Below are 13,079 nucleotides of genomic sequence, written 5' to 3' on the forward strand. Positions count from 1 at the left end.
ACAAAGCCAGCCTCAGCAACTTAGTGAGGCCCTAAGCAACTTAGTGAGAACCTGTCTCAAAGTAAAAAAATAAAAAGGGTTGGGGATGTAGCTCCCAAGGATCAAAAAACAAACAAAACAAATAGTGCATACCAACCTTGGTAATAAGTGTTTTAATCTGAAATTTATAATACTAATGAAAATGGCCCACTGAACCTGGGTTCTAAATGCATGGATTCAACCAACCAAAGAATAAAACTATTGAAAAATAAAACTGCAACTGGAATGAACATGTACAAACTTTTTCTTGTCATTATTCCCTAAACTGAACATGTATGAACCTTCTGTTGTCATTTTTCCCCAAGCAGTAGAGAATAATAACTATTTACATACCATTTACACTGTATTAGGTATTATAGATGTGTAACATAGATATGATTTAAAGTATATGGGAGAATATATTAAGTTATATGCAAATACTATACCATTTTATATAAGGAAATTGGATGAGATTTTAAGGAACTCAAAGTTTTTGGAATCCATGGGGAATCTAGACCTTGACAGATTCAGAGGGATAACTATATATTCATTGTATCCTAAATTCCCAATCATAACTTTCAGATAGGTGACTGACTATAAAAACCATTGGCATAGATGGCAACATATTAACAATCCACTCATAAATAACAAGGATAAAAGTCATTGCCACTAAAAATTTAGGTAAAGAAATAAACAGTAACATTACCATTTCTTGTTTATGGTTTGACGAAAAAAAGAAAAGAAAGTTATTTCAATAAGTGTTAAGTTTTACTTAAATAAGAAAAATGTTCACTGTTATTGCTTCTTATTAAAACCCAAGTTTTAATTGTTGTTAATCTAATTTCATAAATTATTTCTCTAAAATGACTGTTTTATAGTTGATTTTAACTTTCAAGTCAATTAATCTGTAACTAAAGAATTACCTTCCTTATAATCATTCACTCAATATTTCCTGAAGGAATTATTGTCCTAGTTAAGCACAAAAAATTGTATTATTTTTTTCATTATACTGTGACTTCATGGTAATGGTTATTAACTCATTAAGAAACAAAGTAATTCTGAAAAGGATACAGAGAAAAGTTTTTATAAGCAAAAGTTTATACGTGATTTTATTAAAATACCAAAAATAATGCCGCAAAACAAACGTAAGAGAAAAATTCGAACCAAGACACCAAAGAGTTTGCCTTAAACCAAACTTCTGTAAAGTTCTGGGCTTCAAAATAACTTGAGAAATTGATTTTTTTTTGCAGTGCTTGGAAATAAACCGATGATAGACAAACACTCTATCACTGAGCAATTCTTGTTTTTTAACAGCAATAACGGTAGGACTCTGACTTTAAAATTAAAATGAGCCAGGTACAGTGGCACACACTTAAAATCCCAGAAACTCAGGAGGCTGAGGCAAGAGAATCCTAAATTTGAGGCCAGCCTCAGTAACTTGGGGAGACCCTCCACAACATAGCAAAACACTATCACAAAATAAAAAATAAAAAGGTTTTAGGATGGGCTGGGGTTGTAGCTCAGTGGTAGAGTGCTTGCTTCGCACAGATGAGGCCCTGGGTTCAAACCTCAACACCACATAAAAATAAACAAAAATAAAGATTTTTTTTTAAAAAGGACTTAGGATTCAACTTAGTTGTAAAATACACCTGGGTTCAATACCCAGTACCACATACACACCCACAAAAAAAAGGCTAAGATGTAGTTCAGTGGTAGAGTTCCTGGGTTCAATTCCAATACATAAATAAATAAATAAATAAATAAACTAAATAAAATTAAATTTTAGGAAAAAGAAATATTACTTTGTTAGATTTAGTAGAACTAACCAATGATTATTAATTTCCATAATCTAAAAATTAAGAATTGTATTTAAATATAATTAAAATTTTTATATTTACTGGTTTATTATAAAGGATGTTATAAAGATATAATTTAAATTTTTAATATATATATTAAATTTTCTCAAATTTTTTTCACTTAAGTCTACTGTTTAAATTCTTGGTGCTGCTTTTCTTCCAGAAACAGAAACACAATGCTATTATTAAAGCATACGAGAGAGGCTAGGGACATAATGCCTAACACCATGGGTTCCATTTCCAGCACTAACAAAACAAAAAGTGGGTAAGAATTTTAAGGCTACATTTTAAAAGAATCTCATATACTTAAAAGAATCATATAAGACAGCCAATAACAACAAACTTTGAATATTCAAGGATTGTCCTTAAATAAAAGCTCCACTTAATTCACTTCACCCTATTTCACTTTTTAGTTTTTATGGTAGCACTGGGGATTATAACCAGGTACCCAGGTACTCTACCACTGAGAAACAACACTACCCCTCTGACCCTGTTTAAAAGAACAATTCCATCCTTCTTGCTGCAAGAGAAATGCAAGAGATGATGGAAGATTTCACATTGTGCTCCAGTACTGAACAGTGTACCATTTGCTGTTTATATGGACACAATGTTTTTATTTTATTTATTTATTTTTATGTGGTGCTGAGGATCAAATCCAGAGCCTCACCACTTTACCACTGAGCCACAAACCCAGCCGTTTATGTAATTTTTTTATAAAACTCAACACTTATACAAACATTAGATTGCTTTCATTCCCCATATGTAGTAAATTTTAAGGTGGAGAAGAAAGCAATTCTTCATTATCTCTTACAGCAGGAAGGATGGAATTGTTTTACTAACAGGGCCAGAGTGATAGGGTTGTTGCTCAGAAATACTGACTTAAATGATGGACTGGGGATGTGGCTCAGTGGCAGAGCGCTTGCCTTGCACACGTGAGGCTCTGGGTTTGATCCTTAGCACCACATAAAAATAAACAAAATAAAGACATTGTGGCCATGTATAACTTAAATAAAAAAAGAACTAAATAAGGACTGGGGTTGTAGCTCAGTGGCAGAGCACTTGTCTAGCATGTGTAGACACCTCACCACAACATAAAAATAAATAAAAGAGATATTGTGTCCATGTAACTACATATATGTGTGTTGAATATGTGTGTGTGTGTATAATTTTTTTTTTTTTTTTAAGGATTAGGGATATAGCTCTGGGCTCAATCCTCAGTACCAAACAATGATGATAATGATGACCATGCTGATGGTGATAAAACATAAAATAAACCTAGGGGTTTCCTGGACACAGTATTTCATCCTTCTCAGCAATTTCCTGATAACCATACATGGTTCTACATACAACCTCAAGATGGCAACATTCTTAAGTTTTATTACATAATTGCAAAAGTGTACAAAAACTTCATAAACAACCAAAGCAGAACAAAATAATTAAAATAAGGAAGTCTGGAGTTCATATGGTGCAATGCAAGTTTCTCTTGAGAAAATACACACATTTCTGATACAAAACTAACTGGAAAAATAAAACAATTTTTAAAACAGAAAAGATATTTTTATGCATATAGAAATTATTTTTAAGACTTTTTATTTTTTTAAAGACCAGAGTGCTAGGGTGTGGTTCAGTGGTAGAAGCTTGCCTAGCATGCAGGCAGCCTTGGATTCTCTCTAGTAAGGGAGGAGGAGTATAATTAAGAATAGAAATGATTCCCTAGCTCATATTGGATTAGCTGCTTAGCAAATTAAAAAGGTCATAAATTCAGACCCTATGTTTTACCACACTCCAATATAAATTTCAGGTAAATTTTCAAAAGCTGAATATTAAGTTTAAATATATGAAGTCCTAAATTAGAATTATTTTTCAAACACATGTTGGAGTAAAAATGCAAAATACCAGAGGTAAAACACAATAGTCAGCAGATTTGACAACAAATTTTTAATTCATGCACATTCAAAACAGCAAAAAAAGCTGCAAGATAGTAAACTAATTAGAAAAGTACTTACAGTGAATTTGCGAAGTGGTTAACATTTAAGGTATTTATTCTAAAGTGTTCTACAAACTGATGTTTTTTTTTTCATTTTGTGCTATTGAGCCCAGGGGTGCTCTACCACTGAGTCACATCCTTGGCCCTTCTAATTTTTGATTTTGAGGAAAAGTCTCACTAAGTTTCTGAAGTTGTCCTTAAACTTGCAATTCTTGTGCCTCTGCCTCCCAAGTAACTGGGATTACAGACATGTACTACTATGCCCAACTACAAATTGATTTTAAAGAACAATTTTCAGAACTAATAGTGATGATAAGAAATAAAGAACAAAAAAAATTTACAAGGATGAGGAAATACAACTAGCAAAAATGTGGAGAAAGGTTCTCTACCTTGACACTATCCAAAAAATACAAATTAAAAACTGTCATTTTTAGATTATTCAATTGGCAAAAAAATTTTTTGCAAATTATACTACCAAATGTTGACAAATGTTTAGTAAAGTCAACACTCAGATACGAATGTCAAATTATTTGAAGACCACAAGCTTAGCATGCATGAGGCTCCTGGTTTTATCCTCAGCCCAAAAAGAAAATCAGAAGATTCCTTCAGAGGTCCAACATAAGAAGTTTCGGACAAAACTATAAAAGAAAAATTTATCTCTGAAATTATTATATTAAAGAAAATTTCCTAGAACTGAAGAAGACTAGTCTTCAGACTAAAAGAACTCATTTTAACAAACAGGTGAAAACAGAATCATATAAAAGGTGGAATTTCAGAATAAAGATCCAATCAACTTCTGTAGACAGAAACAATTACCATGGTTCTAAAATTAGAATGGCACGGGGTATCTCAACTACTTGGGAAGCTAGGCTAAAATTGAGGTGGTATCTTTACAGATTCTGAAGAAAAATTATTTCTTTTTTTTTTTTTTAAGAGAGAGTGAGAGACAGACAGAGAGAGAGAGAGAGAATTTTTTTTAATATTTATTTTTTAGTTTTCGGCGGACACAACATCTTTGTTTGTATGTGGTGCTGAGGATCGAACCCGGGCTGCACGCATGCCAGGCGAGCACGCTACCACTTGAGCCACATCCCCAGCCCCAGAAAAATTATTTCTAACTTAGAATTTTAACTCAGACTTTTAGTCAAGTATGAGGATAGGTTTAAAATATTGTCAAGCTTATCTCAAATACATTACCTCATAATCTCAGAAAGTTCCAAGAGGAAGTCATGTTTCAAACTGAGACAAAATTTAGAAAGCAGAACATCTGGAATCCAAGTAACAAAAGATCTAGTAGAGAATTCCCAGGATGAATGGTGAAGGAGTTCCCCAGAACATAAATATGAGTCAGGTTCACACAGTAACCATTCAGCTTGAAACCAGTGAGATGGCCAGCCACAGGAGACATCAGAAGAAGAAACTGCCAACATCTGGTAGTCTTGACAGGAATCTTGGTAAAGTAACATGTGCCTCACTCTCCACCCTCAAAAAGTACCAGGCGCAGCAGTCATAGCCAAGGTGCTCTCACTTGACTTATGGGGCAAAGATACTTAAGTGAAGAAGCTGCCCTCACGAGTTGAAGTGTACCCAAAGCCAATGTATATTCCCAAAGGAAAGAGAAAAAAAAAAAAATATATATATATATATATATATATGTGTGTATATATATGTATATATGTGTGTGTGTGTGTGTGTGTGTGTATATATATATATATATATATATATATATATATATATATATATATAAAGAATCTCATCCTTAGGNCAGCACTAACAAAACAAAAAGTGGGTAAGAATTTTAAGGCTACATTTTAAAAGAATCTCATCCTTAGGTCAGTAATCATGTCTATATATGTAATAAGGATGTCAGGAGGCTGTCTTTTCTGAAAGACTCAAAGTTATAACTTGGAGAAGCATGGGGGACAATGCAGGAATAGCTTCAGGACACAGGGTTTCCTCTGCAACAATTCACCAAAAATCAATTTCCCAAGGCTACTACTAAATAAGTGACAACTACTTAGAATATGAAGCAAAAACAAAACCACAACAATTACTGGCTCCAGGGAAACAAAGGTTATGCTAAAAAAAGTTGTCACAGCCTATTACATAACTCAGCTGAAGATCATATAAACAGGGTCATGATAAGATAAACACTGAATATTTATCTAACATTAACATATAACTATGGTTATAACAAGTAATAAGGACAGGAGAGAGGGAAGTGGCTATGGGGGAGAGAGGAACAAAGACCAAATTCTCATGCTCAGAAAAGGGAAGTTGGGCTGGGGTTGTAGCTCAGTGGTGGAATGCTTGCCTGGCACACGTGGGGCACAGGGTTCAATTTTCAGCACCACATATAAATAAATAAATAAAGGTATTGTGTCCATCTATAACTTAAAAAAAAAAATTTTTTAAAAAGGAAATGGGAAGTCAATGTGTAAATCTGAAAAAAATCAATACCAGGGCTGGGGTTGTGGCTCAGTGGATGAGTGCTTGCCTGCATGTGTGAGTCACTGGGTTCAATTCTCAGCATCACATACAAATAAATGAATAAAATAAAGGTCCATCAACAAAAATATATGTGTATATGAAGTTTTTTTAAAAAAATCAATACCAAATACCAAAGATCAACTAACAGAATATAATGTGGTTTCAGGGAAGGAGAAAATACCAAGGAAGGTTAAGAGAACTGCTTCTCATTTAACAAATCTTGTTCAAACTATTTAACACTTTAAACTATAGGCATATATAACACTGATTAAAAATATACATCTCGGGGCTGGGGTTGTGGCTCAGTGGTAGAGCTCTTGCCTAGCACAAGTTAGGCACTGGGTTCGATTCTCAGCACCACATAAAAATATAAATAAATAAAGTTAAATATATGTATATATATATATATATATACATCTCAGAAATACAAGGTACAAAATTGCATGCACATAATGATTAAAACAATTAGAAAATATTAACTTGAAAAAAGTTAACTCAAATAATTAACTATTAGCTGACAGAATTAAACAGAATTTTCTTCCATTATTTTCCAATCTCTAAACAATACTTTTATATACCTTTTAAATTTTTTAAGTAAGTTTTACGAAAGTGTGATTGGTTGGTAGTTTATATTCCTGTTTGCCTTTGCTTACAACACTTGCTCCCTGTTTGGATACTACCTAGAAAGTAGTATTCTTTCTCAGTACAGAACCTAGAACAGTGAAGGTCTTTAATAAATATTTAATTTAAAAATGCTTAATTTTTTTATAAAATTTTAAAATAATTTTTAATAAAATTTTTTAAAAATAATTTTTAAAGAGAAAAGAAACTAATATACACAGAAAAGAAGAGCTTTCTTAAAGGAAAATATGATTTCTCATGAAATTTCATTTTTTCTACTTCAAGTTTTAAAATAATCTGCCTTTAACTTCTTTATAGAACACAGATGAACAAAATATTTTTCACATCTTTACTAGATGATTACCTGAAGGATAAACTCAAAATTTATCTTAAAATTCTTCATAAAACTTTGACATTGGAAAGAATTTTACACTTTTTAAAAACAGATTTTAATTTTATTTTAAAATATAATTAGTGGGCTGGGGATGTGGCTCAAGTGGTAGCGCGCTCGCCTGGCGTGCGTGCGGCCCGGGTTCGATCCTCAGCACCACATACAAATAAAATATAATTAGTGTACTATAATTAATTATAATTAACTGAATAAAAGGCCAAGACCTCTTTTCTTATCATACTCTGCATCAATATACTTTCAGTGACATTACCAAACAGCAATTTTTCTGGTTCCCAAAATACTTCAAAAAGTTGTGAAACAATAAAGGAAATAATTTAAAAGAAGCTATTGGAAACATCACAAACACCATTTGATTTTCATGAAGCAACTGGCTATAAAGCACAAAAAGCATTTTACCCATTAATCTGAAAACTACTAACCTAAAAAAGGCATATCACAAAAATTTTTAAATTAAAAGGGTACTTCAAATTCCAGTGAAATACCAACATAAAGAAAAAACTACTTATTACATCACATGTGAAACATAGGTTATTCATGAAAAAAAGGCCTAAAAGATGACAGTTCTTTTTTTACTTCTGATTTTATTTTGTAATAAGAGTCTTTGAAAAACAATTTAAATTCATTATAAAAAAGATATAATAATAAAAACTACCTTCAGCTGTACCACACAGTTAATGTTTGCAAAACATATATCCAATTTGTTTTCTTTACATACATTATTTACAAAAATAAAATACATAAAATATTTCATATGAGCTTTAATGGGTACGATATTCATTGTATAGATAAAACATTTATTTTACTAATCCTCTACTAATGGACACTTAGGTTATTCATAATTCTTTCAAAACTATAAACATTATATAATAAATAGTCATAAATCATTTGGTGAAAAAAATTATTAATATCTTTGCTAATCAGTTCTCCAAGAAATAAAAAGTACCTAATACTAAAAATCTAACCACAGAAAATAAACCACATAAGACAGGAAGCCTGTACAATTTTAAGAAGGAAGAAAAAATGAAATTACAAAAAAAAAAATTTGAGGTTATATAGCAAAGCCTCCTATCTTTTTCCCTACCAATCACCACATTCCTCAAATGTCTTTGTCAAGGTATATGTTTCACATTTAGACATACTAATGTATAAATGTGTACTAATGTCCTCCTTGCATGGTTACAGTAGGCATGAATTATAGTTCCCACAGTTAAATTAGCACAAGTCCCCACAAAACACAGTTCAAATTTCAGTCATCACAATATATTAACTGTAAAAGCTATGTTAAGAACAAATTTCTCTGCTAGTTCTTCAATCTATGAAGCACATCATCTTAACTGACCAAATCACTTCTTTCAAAACTGATTGATCATTATGTATCTGCTATTTAGTTCATCCAGAGTAGTTGTGCAGTAAGTCCACAAAATATTTCATGAAAATTGATAATCAAACAAGGGAACAGCGCAACAAAGATGAAAATGCAACAAAGAAAAGTGATAATGCAGGACTGGGGTAGAGCGCTCAGTGGTAGAGTGCTTGCCTTGCATGTGTGAGGCCCTAGGTTCTAACCTCAGCACCACATAAAGATAAATAAATAAATAGAGGTACATGTCCATCTACAACTAAAAAATTTTAAAAAAAAAGAAAAGTGATAATGCTATATCTGGACTAAACATGAAGAGAGATTTAGAAGAAAACAACAGACTATGAGAATGCTGAATTGTTGATATATAGCTAGACCTTACTAAAGGTGGACTTCTCAACAAGACTGTAGCAAAAAAAATCAATGTTTATAGCAGTTCAATCCACAAATAGCTAAGCTATGGAACCAAACTAGGTGCCCTTCAACAGATGAATAAATAGGTAAAGAAAATGTGGTATATATACAATGGAATATTATTCAGCCATAAAGAAGAATGGAATTATGGCATTTGCCAGTAAATGAATGGAACTGGAGACTATCACGATAAGTGAAATAAGCCAATCCCCCCAAAAAAACAAAGGCCAGAATGTTCTCTCTGATGAGGATGCTAACACCCAATAAGCGAGGGAGGAAGGGAGAATAGAAGTTCGTTAGATTAGACAAAGGGGAATGAATGGGAGGGAGGAGGGATGAGAATAGGAAAGACAGTAGAATGAATAGAACATAACTTTCTTATATTCACATATAAATACACTACCAGTGAAACTCTGCATCATGTACAACAAGAATGGGATCCTAATTAGAATAAGTTATATTGCATATATGTATGTCAAAATATACTCTATTGTCATGCATATCTAAAAAGAAAAAATTAAATTAAAAAAATTAAAAAGATGTGGCAAAAAGATGAAGGTAATAAAGAGAAAGAAGATGACCAGAGGAGGTGATGCTCACAAAAACAAATTTAAATTAAAGGGGCTCTCGTGGGCTGGGGATGTGGCTCAAGTGGTAGCACGCTCGCCTGGCATGCGTGCGGCCCGGGTTCGATCCTCAGCACCACATACAAAGATGTTGTGTCTGCCGAAAACTAAAAAATAAATATTTTTTAAAAAATTCTCTCTCTCTCTCTTAAAAAAATTAAATTAAAGGGGCTCTCTCAGGTATTTCACAATATTGACAGCACAAAAAAAGAAAACTTGGAAACTGAGCCAAACTTAGACATAGAAAAGATGCTCAATCCAAATTATTAGTTACACAATAAGAAAAGATAAGTACTGCCAGGCGCGGAGGAGCATGCCTGTAATCCTGGCGGATCTGGAGGCTGAGACAGGAGGATTGCGAGCGCAAAGCCAGCCTCAGCAATGGCGAGGCACTAAGCAACTCAGTGAGACCTTGTCTCTAAATAAACTACAAAAAAGAGCTGGGTATGTAGCTCAATAGCCAAATGCCTCTGGGTTCAATCCCTGGTACTCCCCCTCAAAAAAAAAAAACTTTTTTTTTTTTTTGGCCTTATCAGTAGAATCCCCTTAGCTCTTCTATATTTAAAAAAGAAAAAGGAGAGCTGGGCACAATGGTGCATGCCTGCAATCCCAGCAGCTCAGGAGCTGAGGCTGGAGGATCATTAGTTCAAAGCCCGCCTCAGCTACTATTCTTGATATATCAATTTAAAAAAAAAAATTGTGTTATACATGGACACAATCTCTTTGTTTATTCACTTTTATGTGGTGTGGAGAGGCTCAAACCCAAAGCCTCACATGTGTGAGGCAAGTGCTCTGCCACTGAGCCACAACCCCAGCCCTCTGGATAGATTTTTAATAAACAATTGAATTCTGGAAATTTACAGTATTCTAGACAAATGTCAGTTTAACCACCGAAGACAATTGAGTTAACAAAGGTAAAATTTAAGAATTCATACAAATAAAGCACTGTTCTGATTCCTGGTTGCCATGAACTGAGAAACTTTCCTCTTACAGGCCCTTCCACCATGATGTTCTGCCTCCCCTTAGACTCAAAGAAATGAGGCCAACCAACCATGGACTGAAACCTCTGAAACCACTTCTTTTCACCTGACAGTGTGTTACCCCAATCATATGTTCACACAAGGGCTTCACTTGAGATTTCTGGGAGATGGGAGAGGAAGAATAAAATTGTTTACCCTCCACAACTGCCTGGCAAACTTCAAAGACCAACAAAAATCTACCACAAAAACAAAGTTAAAAAAAAGGCAAAATTAATGTGAGGAATGTCCCCTGACCAGGCTTTGGCTCAAATGGAATTCAGTGACACAAAAAGGAGGGGAACAAAAAATTAAACAGGTCTTTTAGAAGCACAAAATATGGCAGTAAGAGACCAACCACAATGTGGACTCAGATCCATTTTATGGACAGCTGAGTCTACCTTAGGGTGAAGCTAGTGCCTGAAACACATCCACTAGCAACCACAGGCGGAGGTCACTTGGAATCATGGAGAAAGTTTATTGTCATCATTTTACCAAGTTGGTGGAAGGATCCCAACATTCACCTGAGGAACCAAAGACAACAGTCACTCACACCATGGAGTATATTCAGGACCTCTGCAGCCAGACCATCGTTCATGCTTATCCCAGCTACTCAGGAGGCTGAGGCAGGAGGATCACTAGTCTGAGTACAGCCTGAGCAACTTAGCCAGACCCTGTCTCAAAATTAAAATTTTTAAAAAGGGCTGGGGATGTGGCTCACTGGTAGAGCACCCATCCCTGGGTTCAATCCCCCAGTACTGAGAAAGGTTAGGGGAGAGGAAAGAGAACAAAGAAACTTTAAAGGCAAAAAAACACACACAAACACACACACACAGTACTACTAATACTTTTTTTTTTTTTTTTTGGTATTCAGTAATAAGATCAATATGTGTACATGTAGTCAGTAATAAAGGCAAACATTTTTTGACGTTCCCTAATGAAAATCCTGATTTTTTTTTTACTCCTGGTAAGATTTGAAATAAAGTTGGCTCTCCTATGCTTTTTCACAGGCATCACTGCTTTTTTACCAGTACCATCTGCTTTAATTTACCCACATACTGTAAATTACTCAGATATTTCCAACAGATTCTTCATTTTGGAAGGTACAGGTGTAAGGACTAAGGCTCCTTTTATGCTATTTTTCTGCAGTTGTGAAGTCAATCTACCAATGCTTTGTAATTGGTTATAATCTCTGCACAATCTATAACATTTAAATTCAAAACTACATAACTGACTTCATCAAAATTTAAAACATTTAACCAAAAGGTATTTTCAAGAACATAAAAGGTAACTCATAGAATGAGAGAAAATATTTGCAAATCATATTTCTAATAAGGGATTAATATCCAGAATAAAAACTCCTATAAGTCAACAATTAAAAACAAATGATCCAATTAAAAAATGAGTAAAGAGCTTAAATAGACATTTCTCCAAATATACACCAATGACCAATATGTACATGAAAAGATGCTTAACATCATCAGTCATTAAGGAACTACAAATCAAAACCATAATGATACTAAGTCACACTCCCTAGGATGTCTACTAATTTAAAAAGATAACAAAAACTGAATGGGATATAGAGAAAATAGAGCTCTTGTGCATTGCTGGTGGGAATATAAAATGTTACAGCTGGGGTGGAAACAAGTTTAGCAGTTCCTTAAAAAATTTAAACATACAACTTATAACCATATGACCCTGAAATTTCATCCCTATGTAGAGAGCCAAAAGAACTGAAAGTAGAGCCAGCTCCAGTGGTACACACTTATAAATCCTAAGTACTAAGGAGGCCGAGGAAGGAGAATTGCAGGTTCAAGGTCAGTCTCAGCAACTTAATGAAAGCCTGTCTAAAAATAAAAAAGCTGTGGATGAAACTCCGTGTCAAAGTGCCTCTGGATTCAATACCAGTACAGGGATGGGGGAATTGAAAATAGAGACTCAAAAGAATATCTGTATACCAATGTTAACATCTCACAATAGCCAAAAGGTGGAAATAACTCACATGTCCCATCAATAAATGAACGTATAAACAAGATGCGGTATATACACAGCATTCAGCTAGAAAAAGGAATGAAATTCAGCTACATGCTACAACATGGATGAACCTTGAAAACATTAACCTAAGTGAAATAAGGCATGAAAGGATTAATATATGATTCTATTTAATTCAGTACCTACACAGGCAAATTCAGAGACACAAAGTACAGCAGAGGTTACCAGGGTCTAGGCAAAAGGGGAATGAGGAGTTATTGTTTAATGGGTAGCGAGTTTGTTTGGGA

At 33.8% G+C, this 13,079-nt stretch overlaps 1 pseudogene; it reads left to right on the forward strand.

Moving 5' to 3' along the window:
- The first annotated feature begins 5,170 nt into the window (after nt 1-5,170).
- Nucleotides 5,171-11,503, forward strand: LOC125611792 (annotated as a pseudogene).
- Nucleotides 11,504-13,079: the final 1,576 nt, after the last annotated feature.

The sequence above is a fragment of the Marmota marmota genome, unplaced genomic scaffold, assembly GCF_001458135.2.
Source record: "Marmota marmota marmota unplaced genomic scaffold, marMar, whole genome shotgun sequence".
Taxonomy (NCBI): Eukaryota; Metazoa; Chordata; class Mammalia; order Rodentia; family Sciuridae; genus Marmota; species Marmota marmota.